This window comes from Xiphophorus maculatus, chromosome 14 (assembly GCF_002775205.1).
Source record: "Xiphophorus maculatus strain JP 163 A chromosome 14, X_maculatus-5.0-male, whole genome shotgun sequence".
NCBI classification, from domain to species: domain Eukaryota; kingdom Metazoa; phylum Chordata; class Actinopteri; order Cyprinodontiformes; family Poeciliidae; genus Xiphophorus; species Xiphophorus maculatus.
The window spans coordinates 5,861,918-5,877,597 of NC_036456.1; the positions used below are offsets into that span (position 1 = coordinate 5,861,918).

Consider the following 15,680-nt stretch of genomic DNA (forward strand, 5'->3'; position numbering starts at 1 on the left):
TGTTCTCCAAAACTGAAGCCAGACCAAGTATTAGCTTCTAATGTAGCACTTCTCCAAAGCCTGAAACTTGTTATAAGACATGGAAAAATTTGGCACCAAAATAGTCCAAAGTTCATCAGAAATTCTGATATCATAGTTGCCTGATGATTAGTGATAAGCTGAAGACAAGATGTCAAAATTAACACTAATTAAATAAGTTTTTCAGCAGTAAAGCAACATTTAGCATTAGCTTCCAGTTTAGCACTTCTCCTCCACCCAAGAGTCTTTTCAAAAGAGGTTAATAATGTTTATCTAAATATTAATCTTTCACATTACACTTGCCTGACTATTACTGATAAGATGACGGCATAATGAACCGTAGGTAATGTTAAAGACAGAACAAATAAAATATGTTGTTTGCTAAAAAAAAGTCAGAAGTAGCTGCACAGTCTTCTGCATTCCATGAAAAGAAAGCAACACAAGGTTATTTAATCCTACATACAATTTAATAGCTGTTGCTATTTTAGCTATTGCTTAGCTATCGTTGTTATTGCCTGAAGTAAATATTCAAATTGATTTAGAACGCAGCATTATTGAAGAAGCACTGCTGTTTATAGTACACTAACTGCATGTCCTGCTTTCAGAAAGCGATGACTGCATTCTGTCTGCAGGTCTGGCATTACATCAGGCGGATGAAGAAGGCCAGTTAGTTTGTGTGATGCGTGCGTACGAGCATCACGCACGAAATGAACAGCTTTCCCCCCTTGGGGAAAAACTGGGTCTCAAGCGGAAATGATTAGTCACCAAAGAAGGCCAGCACACACCACCAAACACTCACTGCTTCCATTGTTCTCCATGTAGCTCTCCTGTTCCCTCCTTACATTCCTTAACCTCGTCTTTCTGTGCATTTACTTGGTCACTTGTTTTCTTAGAGTCAATGCCGTCGAGTGGGAAAGTCTTTGTAATGCCTTTCCCTTTCATGCTGTTACTCTAAAATGTAGGACTGACACATAATAGGAGCTATTAATAAGCAAGGAAACCAGGAAAACAGATTTGAAACAACAGACAAAGATCAATTTTATTACCACTCTCTTCATCATGTAGATGGCCGAGCATGGCAGATCTATTCAATGTCACATGTTCTTTATGATATTCTCTCAGCTATGTTCACTCCCACATAAACATTTGAAATCAGACTGCATAGCCCAAGCTCTGCCTCTCTGCTGCATGAATGCCATCTTTAAAAAGTCACAACAATCTTAACACTTAAATGCAATTCAATTCCTGAAGGTTTTTTTTTTTCTACAAAGAGAATTAACAAATCGACTCATTTTCCATGGCGACCAGCTGTCTGGTCATCCCAGTCGAAGGCTGATCTAATGTACGGTCATGCTTAATCTACTCATCGTAATGACTTTATCTGATTAAAATAAAATTTGTCATTAGATACCAATTACAAAATAAACCGATCTCTAGCTGCACAGTCTATAGTTAATCCTTTGTCCCGCAGGAAGGTTGCTATTTACAGAAACAGCAGCAGAGGAGCAGATTTACTAAACAGCACAACAGGTTGAAGAATGGGACAGTCTATCAAAATAGAAGGAGATAAAACACAAAAAATTAACAGAGTATGAAGGGAGGATTAAAACAGGCAGGAGAGAGTTTAACTTTGTTCTGCCGAACAGCTTATAAAGAGCTCTGCAGATTTGTCCTGGTGTCAGAGCAGCTATGATTCACCCAAGTGGTAATTTCTTCCCTCAACAGCATGACTAGGTCATCTACTATCTGCGTTACAAGCCGATAATGTCGCTCAGCATTTTAGCCACTTAAAAACTGTAGTGACATTTGATCAATTTGACAACGAGATACAAATTGACAGATTTGCATATAAAAAGTTATTACTCTGGGCTGTCGTTCCATTTTTTTGCGAGGCGGCCATGTTGGATTGAGGCCCGGTTGGCGAGAAGTCAGTTTTCCAAGTTGGGAAAATCTGAATTTCAAGCAAATCACAGCATACAACAATGTTTGCTGTGTTTTGCTGGAGAGACGAGAATTCTCTGAAATAAGTTCAGTTCCCACAACTCCAACTGATACCAGCAAGTTTGATGAGCTAGTTGTGCGCCTAGCCCCCGTTTTTTCTCTCCACCAGTTACTGCACCCCTCCACGTTTTTGCAACTACTTGCACCGACTCTCAACCTTATCAGCTCGGTGTCACATACAAGACCGTTAGAAATAAACACTGTTCCCCACTGAGCAGTTTTCTGTGTGACACTCAGTACGCGGACGGACGTGTCTGCTTTGCATATGCCTTGGCGGAACTGGGTGGAATGAAGTGCATCCAAAGATATGGGAGGCTTTAAGCTAAAGGGTAGGTTACACCAAGGCAATAATTCGAATCCCACCCGCAAATCTGTCTTTGAATGGTTTAGTGGATATCCTTTGTTGGTTATTAAGGTAATGGTGAGGAGGGTGTTACTTCAGAAAACACACTCAAAGGTAGAAGTTTTTTGTATTGGATGATTAAATGAAGTCAGAAAGAATAGAAATGTGTAAAGTTATTTTAAAAGAAAAGACAGCTCACAGTTCAGTTGGCTAAAATGTGTTTCTGCAGTTCAGAGCTTTACAAAACTGGAGATCAGAACTCGATATGCAGTGCTAGTTTTCCATTACAAACAGTTCAAGGTGTGTTATCACCGTTGTGAAAAGGCAGCAGAGAACGGCGTGACAAGACAACTGATACGGGACTCATGTAACTCTGCCTCTCCACTCTTCCACAAACACTCACTTTCCCTACACAGTTTCTGATGTTGTAACACGTAATCAGGCTTACTCCCTCTATCATCCATCATTCTTTATCTCGGCCGCCTCTCTGAGTCCGTGTGTTTCCGAGCGTGTAATAACTGCTAAACTGCACCGTCAGTCACCGTGGAGAAAGGAACGGAAAGAAACTGGGATTTCTGTAGGTGGCCTGAGGAGAGGGACGCCGACATACGAGGAGGAGAACGTGTAGCTGGCTGAAACAAAGAGGCCGGTCTCACTTCCTGTTGGACCGCACTTCCACGTTTCAGCTGTCAGGAAACAGTTGTTGGGGCCATCAGCTGTCGGGCTGCGGACGATAATTCCTCCAAATTAGTGTTGCGCACATTCATAATCCATAATCCAGAGATGTTAGTTTGTTCCATTGCGTTAGCTTGTGACAATCCAACTTGTCACAAGCTGTTTTTGTCAATCCCCACTGTCAGGCTGCACCCTGCTCGCCCTGATCTCCACTGCTGTGTCACGCTGACTCCATGTGCCTGTCCTCCAGGGCAATGTCACCACACAGCCAAACCCTGGACTGGGCTTCCGGCTGCTGCAGTGAATTTGAATTTTACTAGAAACAATCCAATCATTACAACACCATTTTTTTAAAAAACTACCGCAGTAGAACACAATTTTTTGCATTGTGTTTCTACGATACAATACAAGGAGTTTTATTTCAGGGTCTGTATTGCAAACCATGGCGGGCCACCAGGCTTTACTTCCCCCTCACCACCCAGCTAAGTCGGTTGTTTATTTGAAAATGGTTTTTTTATGCACCAGTGACAGTAAAAATGGGTTAAGGTAGGCGTATAGTTGAACTGCCACCAGTTGCACCTGCCCTTTGGCCTCACACGCCATTGTTTCCAAATTAGGGAATGAAATAATTGCTTAAATAAAAGTCACGCAGCACATCTGACCATGTCCACCACATGGCTGCTTCCTGTTGCATTTGAATCCGACATCTCAGCATACTGTGACAACAATTCATTCTTTCAAGGCTTGCTCCCAGGACAGGTATAACACTTATCTGTGTTAAAACCAGTTTGCAGTGACCCGTTACATGTGTCACATGTGGGAAATGAAGATATGTGGAAAACCTCATAAAATCCGATCTAAGTGGACTTTTCTTTGGAGAAGGTGAGCCAAGGGCAGTGTCTGTGTAATGTCTGTAAGAGTATGATGAAAACGCAGCAATTTGCCGCCGGGCACAAAAAAGTTGGAGCTTAAAGACCTTTTGCATTTCTGCCAAGAGAAGTCAGCTGTACTAAACAGAACATCTTACTCCACACATCTTCTTGGCTTTTGTAAAGTTTTATCAACTTCAACTAAATAAAACCCTTTCTTTCATTGACAGTCCAATATGTGACAGAGCCAGCCGCTTTGACAAGATAAGTTTGTCATTCCTCCAGCTCCTTTGGTATTTCAATCGCCTTCTTAGAGCTTCTCACACCTCTGAAATTGTTCCCGGCTCTTTCCGCTCCTGACTTTTTATTTGTCACTCTCAGTTCCCATCTGTTTTCACTGTCCTTCTTTCTGTCTGTTATTATTCCACACCCAACAACATGTGAAAACAAAAAAAGGGCAATCATTAAGACATGCAGAATTGACTCATTTACTAGGTCCTTCCCTGCCTCCAGCTCTAAGTTAAAAGCCTCCTTTAGACCTCAAATACAGTTAGCAAACCCAACCAGATGTAAAGTTGTCTGAAGTCAGAATTACGCAGTAAAGTCACCAATGTAGAGAAAGTCTAGCTGAAGGCTGAAATGTCGAAACGTTGAACCTGTGGCATTTTGGGAGACAAGCACGGCTGTTTCAACAAGTGGAGCCATTACTTTGAAGGTTTAAGACTGAAGATGATGAGTAGCAAAACCTTTGAGGGTCAAAAGAAGAAGGCAGCTTAATAGTTCATGTCCTTTAAGCTTTTGGACCTTCTTCAAAGTCCTTGACATTTTACATGGACGGTTGTTTTAAGAGTATTCACTGTGCCAGGCTAAACCAGCCTTAAATACTTTATTGGTTTCTAAAGTTGACAGCAGTCGTGACTTTGAGTTATGGTATAGTTTTAGTACTTTTTGTACTGCCCGTATATTCCCTATTCCATGCTTTTGTGTTTAGGAAATTTACTTTCTTAAAAAATAGTTAGACCATGTGCTAATTAATCAACCACATAGAAGGTGCCACATTTTTGGCACCTTCTTTTCATGGGCTGTTTGCTCCCTTTCTGCATATGTGTTTCAATGTAAATTGGAATTACAAAAATACATTTGCTTAATAGAAACACTCCAGTTTTGAAAAAAAACAACAAAAAAGCAGTTTTATTTTGTTATGAGAACTGCAACTCAGAGCCAAACAAGATTTTATAAGGAGATTTTGGCAAATTATTTTAGGAGTTTGATGTAGTGGAAGGGTGGCATTTAGACATAATACTGTCAATGTAATAAAAATATCATGGATTAAATGTTTTTGGCACTCCATAGCCAATCCACAGTAATACCTCAGAGGATTTCCTATCAAAAGTGGAATGCGCACTACGGATTTACCCCGGTGCTGACACAAACACACACACACACACACACCTACACACACAGTCACAGTGGAGAGCCCCAGGTGTTGAGTACACAGCCACTTTGAGGACTTTATCTGCCCTCTCTCCTGAAGCGAATCCCGTTAGTCTGCTGGGCCTCAGTGCTGTCACATCTGGCCACCACTGTGTCAGTTTTAGATGTGCGCCGGGCACCGCGAGACGTGTAGCCGCGCACACAGATTATCTGCTGAGGTCATGCTTTCTTTCTTCTTTTTTTTCTTCTACTATTCAGCACAGTCAAATGTAGATGGAAGGCAAACAGAAGGAAGGAAAAAAAAAAAAAAAGAGTCCTGCTTTTCAACTGTGCGCTCGCTAATGCACCGCTGGGTATGTGGAGAGGTAAATGCCACAATGACAATAAAGATTCATGCGGCTGAAAACGACTGTGACGTTTGATCTAAATGCCAAACCTGTGCGAAGGATTACAGCCGACAAACACTGATTTAAGAGGGACTTTTAGTTTTGTGTCCCTGCGTGGCTTTGCTGTTTTTATCAAGATAATGCTTCGCTAGATGAATCCCACTGGCACTGTAGCACTATGGCATTTTCTGCTCACTTCCGACACAATCGCACAATCTCTTGCGAGCAGTTGGCTGGGCAGAGAAAAGCGCGAGACGTGAAAAATGGGCGACAAATGTGTCGAGAGAAGACATGACAGCAGCCTCCATGGAGACCCAGAGTTGTCCTCCGAGTTTTCTCTCCTAAATATTCTCTGAGATCCATCACTCAGTGGCTCCACACCGCTTCTCTTTTCTTTATCAGGTTGTTTTTCATTTCCTCCATCAGGACCTCACCTCTGAGCAGAATCTCTGTCTGTCTCTCTCTCTCTTCTGACAGAAGTCCAAAAGCAGATCATGAGTCACTTGATCCTCAACGGGGTCGATGGGAAGTCGTCGGCGAATCATCGGGTTTCATCAGTGGCTCCTCGAGTCGTTTATCAAAATTACCCTAATCTAATCAATTATGGGCGGCCAATGCACAATGCTTAGTTTTCATACAGTGCCACAAGGGAAGGACACATTTCCTGAACTATTTTCTCCTCCTTCATCATGAAATTAATATTGCGCCTACTAACATTGCGACGACAGTATATTTGTTATATATTGTGCATCCCTAATTCATGTGTAGCCCAAAGCATGTATCTTGTTTGACCAGAGGACCTTCCTACACATGTTTGCTGGGTTCCCTTGAGGCCTTGTGGAAATCTTTGACCTTCCCTGCCATTTTTACATGAATTCAAGATTGTGCAACTAATAGTTGCCTTCAGACTCTGCTAACTGAGCTGTAGAGCACTACAGATCGCCATGTTGCTCTTTGATGATGCTTGACTTGTATGGCAATTCAGGTGTCTTTTTTTCTTATGTTTTGTTTTGCTTTAAGGCCTAAACTTCTCCAAGAAGGCCTGTCTGCTGTCTTCCTTTGTCGTCATGATGCTGCTTGTCCAGTGATACTCTAACAAGCATCTGAGGTAAAATTGGATCAAAATACAAATTGGATCAGAATACAAACTGGATTGTATCACTTTCCCTAAAATAACTCACGCAAACAATCGGATCCCTATACAACACTTATGTTAGCATAAAAGCTTGGCTTTTTTAAAGGTAATTCAGGAATACTTTGGTGCCTTGAAGCGGTGGTGTAAACATAAGAATGGCCAATTCAGACAATAACAATATAAACTGTCATAAGATCATTACATTTAGTTTGAAGTTGTGAACTGCAGATATTCAGCCTCATTTGCCAGTTTTTCTTTCAGATGACCTACAATCATAACCTTGACATACCTTCCAAACACACATTGTACATCCATGTTTAATGTTAAAGCTTGTGACTGACCCTAATTGGTTTTTGTCTCTTAAGAATCTAAAGAAACAATCCGACAGAGTGACAAGAACCTGTCAGCGCTTCGGGTTCATTTAACAACCGGCAGCCGCAGTATTAACTTCCGAGAAGTCTCCTCCGCTGAACAGGAGCACGGATGATGATGAGCATGTGCTCCTTGCTTTGACTCCGTTCATCCATGAAACTCACAATCTCTCTCGACTGCCAGGTTTTCGGTTGGCTCGTTCCGTAATGTCGCCGAGAACATTCATCAAAGCGAAGCATGAGCCGAAGCAGTGAATCCCCCGAGTGATGCTGCGGCGGTGCAAATGACGAGATGGCTCATCTTGCTCAGATTGGAATGTGCTTTTTCCACTGATGCTAAAAAAATAAAACAAGAAAGAAAATGGGATTTGGACAGCTGAATCGATCTTCTCAATCTGGGTCATGAGCCCAATAGACGAGCACATGATCATGGACACAGACACGGAGAGACACGCTTCCACTAATTGACCTTCCAACCAGGGTAATTTGATATTGTGAGGCCATTGGCTGGGAGATGAAAGAGATAAACAGCCTGGCTCTCTGATTTTCTGCCACAGCCCAACATACAGCAGCTTCTCGTCAGACACTCATTCTAAAAAAACTCCTAAATCCTATAAAGGCAGATCTTAGAGGTAGAATCTCGTTTCTAAAATCTACATTTCATATATTTTACTCTGACACGGAGCTAAAGAAGATGAAGCTTAAGAAGAGCTGCATGAAAGCAGATTTGTAAAAGTCTTTCTTCCTGTAGCTGCGTTCCGAAAACCGTAACACTGACTTTCCATCCGAGTTCTTGACAGGGTTCCATACTCGTCTTTCCTATTTAGCAACGCGTTATTGGTCTGAGAGAGGGCAAACTTGCATTATTATGCCATTATCAATAAGTTACTTGAAAATGTTATTGTTTATCATGATAATTTCTGGGACAATTTCTTGTTGGACAAAATGTATGATCGTGACAGGTCTAAACATCTGCTATGGCATTCATTTGCCCTCTGAGGTTTTTTTCTGCCCTTCTGTGGAGCGTTAACAAACTCACTGCTGCTCTTCTGAGTAAACAACCATTGCAGGGCTACATCATTATATAAAATGTTGCAAAGCACTAGAAGTGCCAAGAAAAGTCATTGCAATTATTTTAATTCAAAGAAACATTAAAGCCCGACAGAATTTTTTTCATGCTCAGTAAATCTCAAGAAGACACGAAGAGAAACATCATGAAATCTGACAACATCAGGCTGCCCACAAGGAATGAATGATTTACACATTTAAAGTATAACAAAGCAAGTGCGTGTCCAGAAACGTTCAATTGCAATGACGGGCCACGTGAATGTAGAGATCAAAACATTCTCTTCTGCTCTTTCTTCCGACTTCAATCATCTGCGTCCAGAACCACAAGAAATACCATGAATGTTTCACATCTTCTGATTGGCTGAGAAGGCTTTTTACAAGATTTTCTTTTTTTCCTGTTTGGAAGCAAACTGCAAACATCTGCTTCCATCTGCACCAGCGCAGGACAGTGTTGTTCCAGTCGGTACAGTTTCATTTAGGTTTAAAAAAAGAAACCAAGAAGCAACATTATCATGTGGCGTTCCTGGTATTTTTGTCGGCAAAAAAAAAAAAAGGATGTAATCTGACAACACGACGAGGAATGTCCACATGCTTTTGTCCCTTTTTACGCCAAAACCTCTCCTCTCAAGTTCTCTTCTTCTATGATATTTAGCGAATGTGACAGCGCGGCCAAAATTCCTGAAGGCATCTGTGCATCATCCACCACACAAGTCACGTGATGAGAGTTACATGAGTCACCCCAAAGACGGGCACTTGAGACTGCGTCACGCGCCATCACAAGTCGGTTCCGATATTCGTCATTGACAGATCCTCTGTCGGCGCGGTGGCCGATGTCGGCGTGAGAGGAAAGTGAGGTCCTGCTTCATGAAAACATAATTAGGACGGTTACTTCATTACTCCAAATCCAGTGGCCATCACTGAACGCAGCTGGAAATCCAATGATGCTGGGTATGAAACTGAAACCAGTGGATGACATTTTTTAGTGGGAAAATTAAATACGGTGGATTTCAAAAGTCCTTTCAGAATAGCAAGATTTTTGATGTTTAATAAGAATAATTTATAATCTTTTCCAACTGAAGTGTGAGATATTCTGTACCACTGAACAGAAAGCAAGGTAAATCTGTTAGGAGGGGAAACAAAGAAAACACACCAAGTGCAATAACCTGGTTGTCCAAGTGTGGATACAATGAGATAAATACACTGTCTCGTTGTGACAACACACTTTGTTTTCACAATGCCTCATTTGATACATACTAAATTACAGTTATGATTAACCACTAATGAATAAAAACAACAGTTCAGTTACTTTTGCTTTTATTTAGTCAACTATTTTTAATTTGATTTTATGACATTCTAAAGCTTAAAGTTGAAAGTATAGCACTTACTGGAGATTTGGTTGGCATGTTTTACAAAAAGTAAAGGAATATAAAACAGCTATAGTCAATGTCTGGATATACTGATTATATAAAAATATAACTGCTCGAATACAATCAATGCTTAAATCAGACTGCTGCTGCGTTTCCATTAAAAGGGTGCACAAAAGTTTGTCGTTATACCGCTAATGTTGAAAAACCACAACTTCTCATCGCGGCGTTTCCATTAAATGAAAAACACAATTAAAATTCACACGTGAATACGTTGTTTCAGGCGATAAGCGTCATCATCGACTCGTGATGGGAAAAAGTGTTTCCATTGCTGCTTTGAGAAACACACCAATTTCAAGATGGCCAAAAAACCACTTCCTCTTAGTGCAATAACTTTTGATTGAAAAACCTGAGTTCTTTTCAAAATTGGTGTATTTCCAATGAGCACATTTATTTTCCCAATTCCAGTCTGCACAAATTTATGGTCAATGTTGGCAAAAGTTGTGGCTCAGTCCTCGTTCCAGTCTCCACTGCACCTGCATGAGAAACTTTGGTGTCCCTAATAGCAGAATAAAGTTACAGATGGTTTCTGTTTGTTTTGACGTCACTTTTCAAAGTTGAGTTACAGGAGTTTCCATTGAAAGCAACCAGATTATTGTCCTCTCATTTTTTCATGGTATTCCCTCTATAGATTTGTTTGTCTTTCTGTTAAATATCTTAACATAAATAGCATAACTATGTGAGAAATGGTGTTTCATTTCTTTACATAAAAAATGTGTCATTTCCTCTATAAGTAAGTGATTTACAAATCTCCTCTTCTGGTGTAATGAGAAGTAATGAGGAGCAGGAGCCGACCTGCTCTGATTAAAGTTATCTATAAAAGAAACTAGAATGTTATTCAAGCTATTCTAATCTATAATCATTTCTTTTTTTCCATAGTTATGGTGACAGCTGGATGGTAGTGATCTAACAGAGGAAGCAGCAAATGACATTAATGTGCTTTAGATATTGTTCTGAGTTACACTCATCCTGATTAGAGCTGAAACATTCAGAGTAATGATTTATCCACAGTTTTTCTGCTTCCCACTCTTTGCAATACAACTGGACACAGAGCAGAGTGCATCCTAAAACTGTTTGGCTTTTCTATCAGCTCGGCTAAAGCCATCAGCATCTACAGTTATCTCTGCTTTCCCACCTTTTTAGAATTTGTTTTATCCATGCGTTTTATTCAGCAGGAAGATTTTGTGTGTACTTTATTGTACTTGTGTTTTCACGGCTGATAGTTCGGTAGACTCGGTACAATTGGGGGCCAAAATTGCAACATTTGTTACATTTTCAGCCGTTGCGGTTCGCTTCCACACTGCACTGTGTGAAACGAACCGAACCTTTGAAAAAGTTGTTCCCACACTCGCCGTTGGTGGCGCTGCACCAAGAGCCGCTGCAGGAACCGAAACAAAAACCTCTGAAGAAGACGCCGACTGAAACCTTCTTCTTCACAGAATGTAAACAGAAATTAAGTAGCATCAAATTTTAACTGTTGTAAGATTTCTCATTTGTCTTTGACCAAAGACCACAAATTATTGTGTTTTGGTTGTATTTACCCAGAATGCCCTGGGTATTATCCTCTTCCTGCATCTCTGGTCTGCTAGAAATCCACATATGCATTCGACCCGTACCAGAGTTCACGTCAACTGAACAGAGACCTCAGTTTTTAGGCGGACCAGAGTTCACTGTTTTGGTCTGCATCAGATATCAACATCTCCCCAATTGAACCGGACTTTCTAGGCAAACAAACTACAGTTTGACTGAAGTGGAATAAACAGGGCTGGTGTGAATGCAGTCTAAGACTCAGTCAGAGATAGAGGGGAGAGGGGATAACGTAAAACAGGTTGTTCAGAAACCTCTCTAACATCACAGTTCAATGTTAGGGAAAGTAAGGGCGTCTCACTAAGGCCATTTCAGTCAAAGGGGGTTAGACTAGCTGTCACAAAGATTGGACATAACTCTTGTTTTTTTGTGGTAAGCTAAACTTCTTGTGTAAATACAGTGAAAACACGGCCGTATTCCCAAGAGTTGTTATATTGTAGGATATTATAAAGGCAGAATTTCAAACCCGGATAGGCCTTGTTAAAGGTAGCCAAAGTCCAACGGAAACCTTTCAGGAAGCCTGGAGAACTTTATGACCACTTGATGTTTTTACAGAGTGATGCACCTAACATCAAGCAGAACTCCATCATCACCACAGCAGCCTGTTTCTAAAAGCCATCTTTTTTATTACTGTACACCCGGCCATCAGTGGCCAACAGTTATACAATAAGTGCGCTCATGCATTGTTGCTAGGAGATTTGTTATGTACATGTACACAATCAGCTGGGTATGAACCCTCCTCATATGGATATTGCATGTGTTGATTTGCTCTGATTGGTCTTTGGGCCAACCCGCCTCTCTCCCATCAGCCTGAAGATTTATTGAGAAACACTCCTAGTTGTGTAACACACACATGGCATACCGTCAGCTCTGACAGACTGGACATGCACTCGGACACACAACGTCAAAAACCTAGAGGGAGAGGAACGCCAGAAGACGCTTGGATCCAACCTGAGAAGTATGAATGGAGTTGGATCTGAACGTTTGCCTATAAATAGGATGTTGTGAAGGGCCGTTTGGACTAGTAGGAACAGACGGAGCTTTGTGCTGCCCGGCCTATCTGTATCTGGCCTTAGGCCATCAGCCAGTGGACTGATGTGTCCCCCAACAAACCCACGCCCACACACACACACACACACACACACACAGATACATATAAAGACCTCTGCAATCTTATACACCTACACTCAGCTTTAAATCCATACACACTGACCCAGTTGCTGAGCCTCTTGCGCACACTTACACCTACACTGGATATAAATAACAAAAATCCATATTCTTACTCAAGCTGGTACATCCTAGACACTACCATTGGCTGGTAGAGAAAGAAAACCTGAGGAGAATATTGTGTGCTAGTCACATGGCCAGAATTTATTCAGACTAGACTGATCTGGAACTCCCACGCAGCGAGCGTCCTTCCAAGCCATTTCAGTCATCAGCTAATGTACTCCTCTTCGCCGTGCGGACTGTAAAAATACAACCGGGCTCGTATTCCAGAAGCCGCCCGTACAAGTGAAATATGAGGAGCCTTATCGGAGTAATTGGCTGTAAGGATGTTTGGTAGCACAGGCGGAGTGTTGAAGCACTTTTAAATCCCCCTGTGTATTTAATTTTTCACCAGAGGATGAATTCATGTGGTTCCACAAAGTATTTCTAGCTTAAAGGTGTATTAAATTACACATTTTTCAGTGCTGTGAGACTGGATTTACTGCAAAAACTTTTTAAGTTCAACTTTCTTTTAGGGTTGTAACTCATGACTAGTTGAGTAATCAATTCTTTAGATGATTAATCGATCAGAAGAAATTGCCATTCTGCAGAATTTTTATTTCAATCATTTTTATAAATTATTAAGATATGCATTAAAAGATGTAAGTAATTCAATTCTTTTTATAAATAGGAACGCTCTATTGCCCGAAATCCAATAACATAGCATTCCTTCAGTGTATGCTTGATCATTTGTAGATTAATTGGAATGTTTTGTACAGTTTTGGCTGAATTACTGCTCTGAGTGTGTTGTTCTTTCAGCAAATAATCTTTCACTGGAAGTTCCTGTTAATGAGTAATCGATGCTACATTAGCTGACAATTATTTCAATAACTAATTAATCATGATTAATTGTTTCAGCCCTACTTTCTTTATCCCCTTTTGTTTGTTAATTGCGCTACTTGAAATCAAAGTGTGTGAGCACAACTGGAAATGTTTTGATTTTCATTTTTGACGCTTCCTCGTGCGGTGCCGGCCAGGTTTCACCAAAATGTGCAGAGTGCTTGTATCAACAGAGCAGCGCCTGTGTTTAACTCTGAGCCAAGAGCCAGAAGTATAAAACTAAACAGTCTTTATTAGTAGGAGCTGCAATTTCACAGGCTGCACAGGATTTAACTGGGACATGTGAATAAGAGAGACGGGAACGGTTCGACTTCATGTTTACAACATGTCCACAAATGTTGGTATCTCTAAATCCAATCTGAAATACAGTAATAATTTATTTGGATAGAGCTAAGGATGATTAAATTTTTTTTGGCACTTGACTCCAACTCTGGTCACACAAAGTTGAGCATTTTTAAGACAGCTTTTCCTTTTCAGCTGAAATTACTTCCCTCCCCCCCCAACTTGTTTCAGCTGAAACACAAGTTGATGTCGATTGGGAATCATGTCAAAGAAAGTATGCGGATATATTGGTGCATTTTCTTGTCACAGACTTTTTATATGCGAGATCCTATATCTCAGTTTATCTTCCTACCCACTCAAACACAAATATGGAGTTTGGTCAAATGTTCACATTGGTCAAAGTTTTCATAAATGATCGGTTTTAGTAGGGATGTTCTGATCAGGTTTATTGCTGCCGATTCTGATACCGATCACCCAGGAGGCCGATCTCTGCCAATCACCGATCTTTGTCGATTGCCTGTTTATTTTTCGCGTTAGTTATAAATGATACTATGTGATCTGGCAAAAATTAAAAATGATCTGGTAATAAATTCACTTAATTAATGTAAACATGCAACATACTTGTAGGCACAATACAGCAGCTACTCAGTAAAAAGAATGACTGAAAAACCTGCAACCAGTTAAACAATATTGAACAGTAAGGCTCTCTGTACCATAAATTATACATGAGTCAAATAAGTCTCACAACGCTGCCTATATCAAATAATGTCTAGTAAAAGAGGGAAACATTCATTCAAGACAAACAGTGGAAAACAATGCATACACAATGGTTCAGCTGTGATTAAAATCTTTAAAGATACCTACGACAACTTTATTATTGTTGATTGAAACAGAACTGATCCTCACTTTGTTCAGATTTTGTTCAGACTTCCAGCAAAAAGGGAAGAAACTCCTGAGCCTTCAGTGGTTTTGGAGAAAATGAAAGCAAAACTCAAGAGTCTGTCGAGGAAATTCCACAGACCACTTGTGCTTGCCCCTTTCAATCAGAGCCCGGCGTCCCAACAACACGGAACGTTATCACAACAGCGGCGCGTATGCAACAGCTGGCATTCTGCACAGTCCAGCGGAAATGGAATCGGTGTCGTCACCGCCTCCACAGAAAGGCCAGCACTATTTCAAGGCGGACAAGACGATAGCAACATCGACTCTGCTCTTATTCTGGGAACTTAATCCACCTCTGAAGCAACACGGATCCAATTAAAGCTGTTTACTGGACCGCCTCAACGTAGCTCCACACATTTATCTACCCTTTAATAGCGCTCACAGTGACTGAAGTTTCATAAACAGAATCTCAGCTGATTGACCAAACTGGTCAGTTTTTCAGTGACACTCAATTTAACACTCGTGGTTAGCTAAACACATTGTTGCTAACAGTTTAAATTTAGAGTTACACTATTAGGTTACCTGGGAATTGATTTAATGATGTGTACCTTACTTAAGTGCTACCAGGTTGCTCTATCAACAACTATCTTCAGAGTGGAAGTTGTTACTGAAGGCAGAAAACTAAAAAGTTCATGATTTTTACTACATCACATCGGTTATCCAGTCAGGTTCCAATGTAAGCAGAGGGTAAGACCTCAGCTGATGTTAGCTGCAGGCTACCCAGCCAGTACACAGATGTTTACAGCTGAAAATGCTAACTCTGCCAACCCTGCTAATCCCTGACATATTGTGGCTAATAAAAGAGTACACCCCTGTTAAAACTCCAGGTCTTTGAGACATGGTAGTTTATTTCCTGTCATGGTTTGGTTTGTAGTTGGATCCAAATGCAGGCAGGGCCAGAGGCAAAAAGGCTCCAAAGGGAAGAAGGCAAGGAACCGATAAAACTGAAAGACAGAATGTAACAGAAGAATCCAACAATGAACAAAGAAAACCGGTGAGCTTATGTACTGAGGAAGGGGTGGGAAATGAAGAACCAGAT

At 40.9% G+C, this 15,680-nt stretch overlaps 1 protein-coding gene across 3 annotated transcripts in view; it reads right to left on the reverse strand.

The window, feature by feature from the left end:
- ndrg2 (NDRG family member 2) overlaps nucleotides 1–15,680 on the reverse strand; it is a 38,712-nt gene that overhangs the window by 13,376 nt on the left and 9,656 nt on the right. The window lies entirely within an intron of this gene.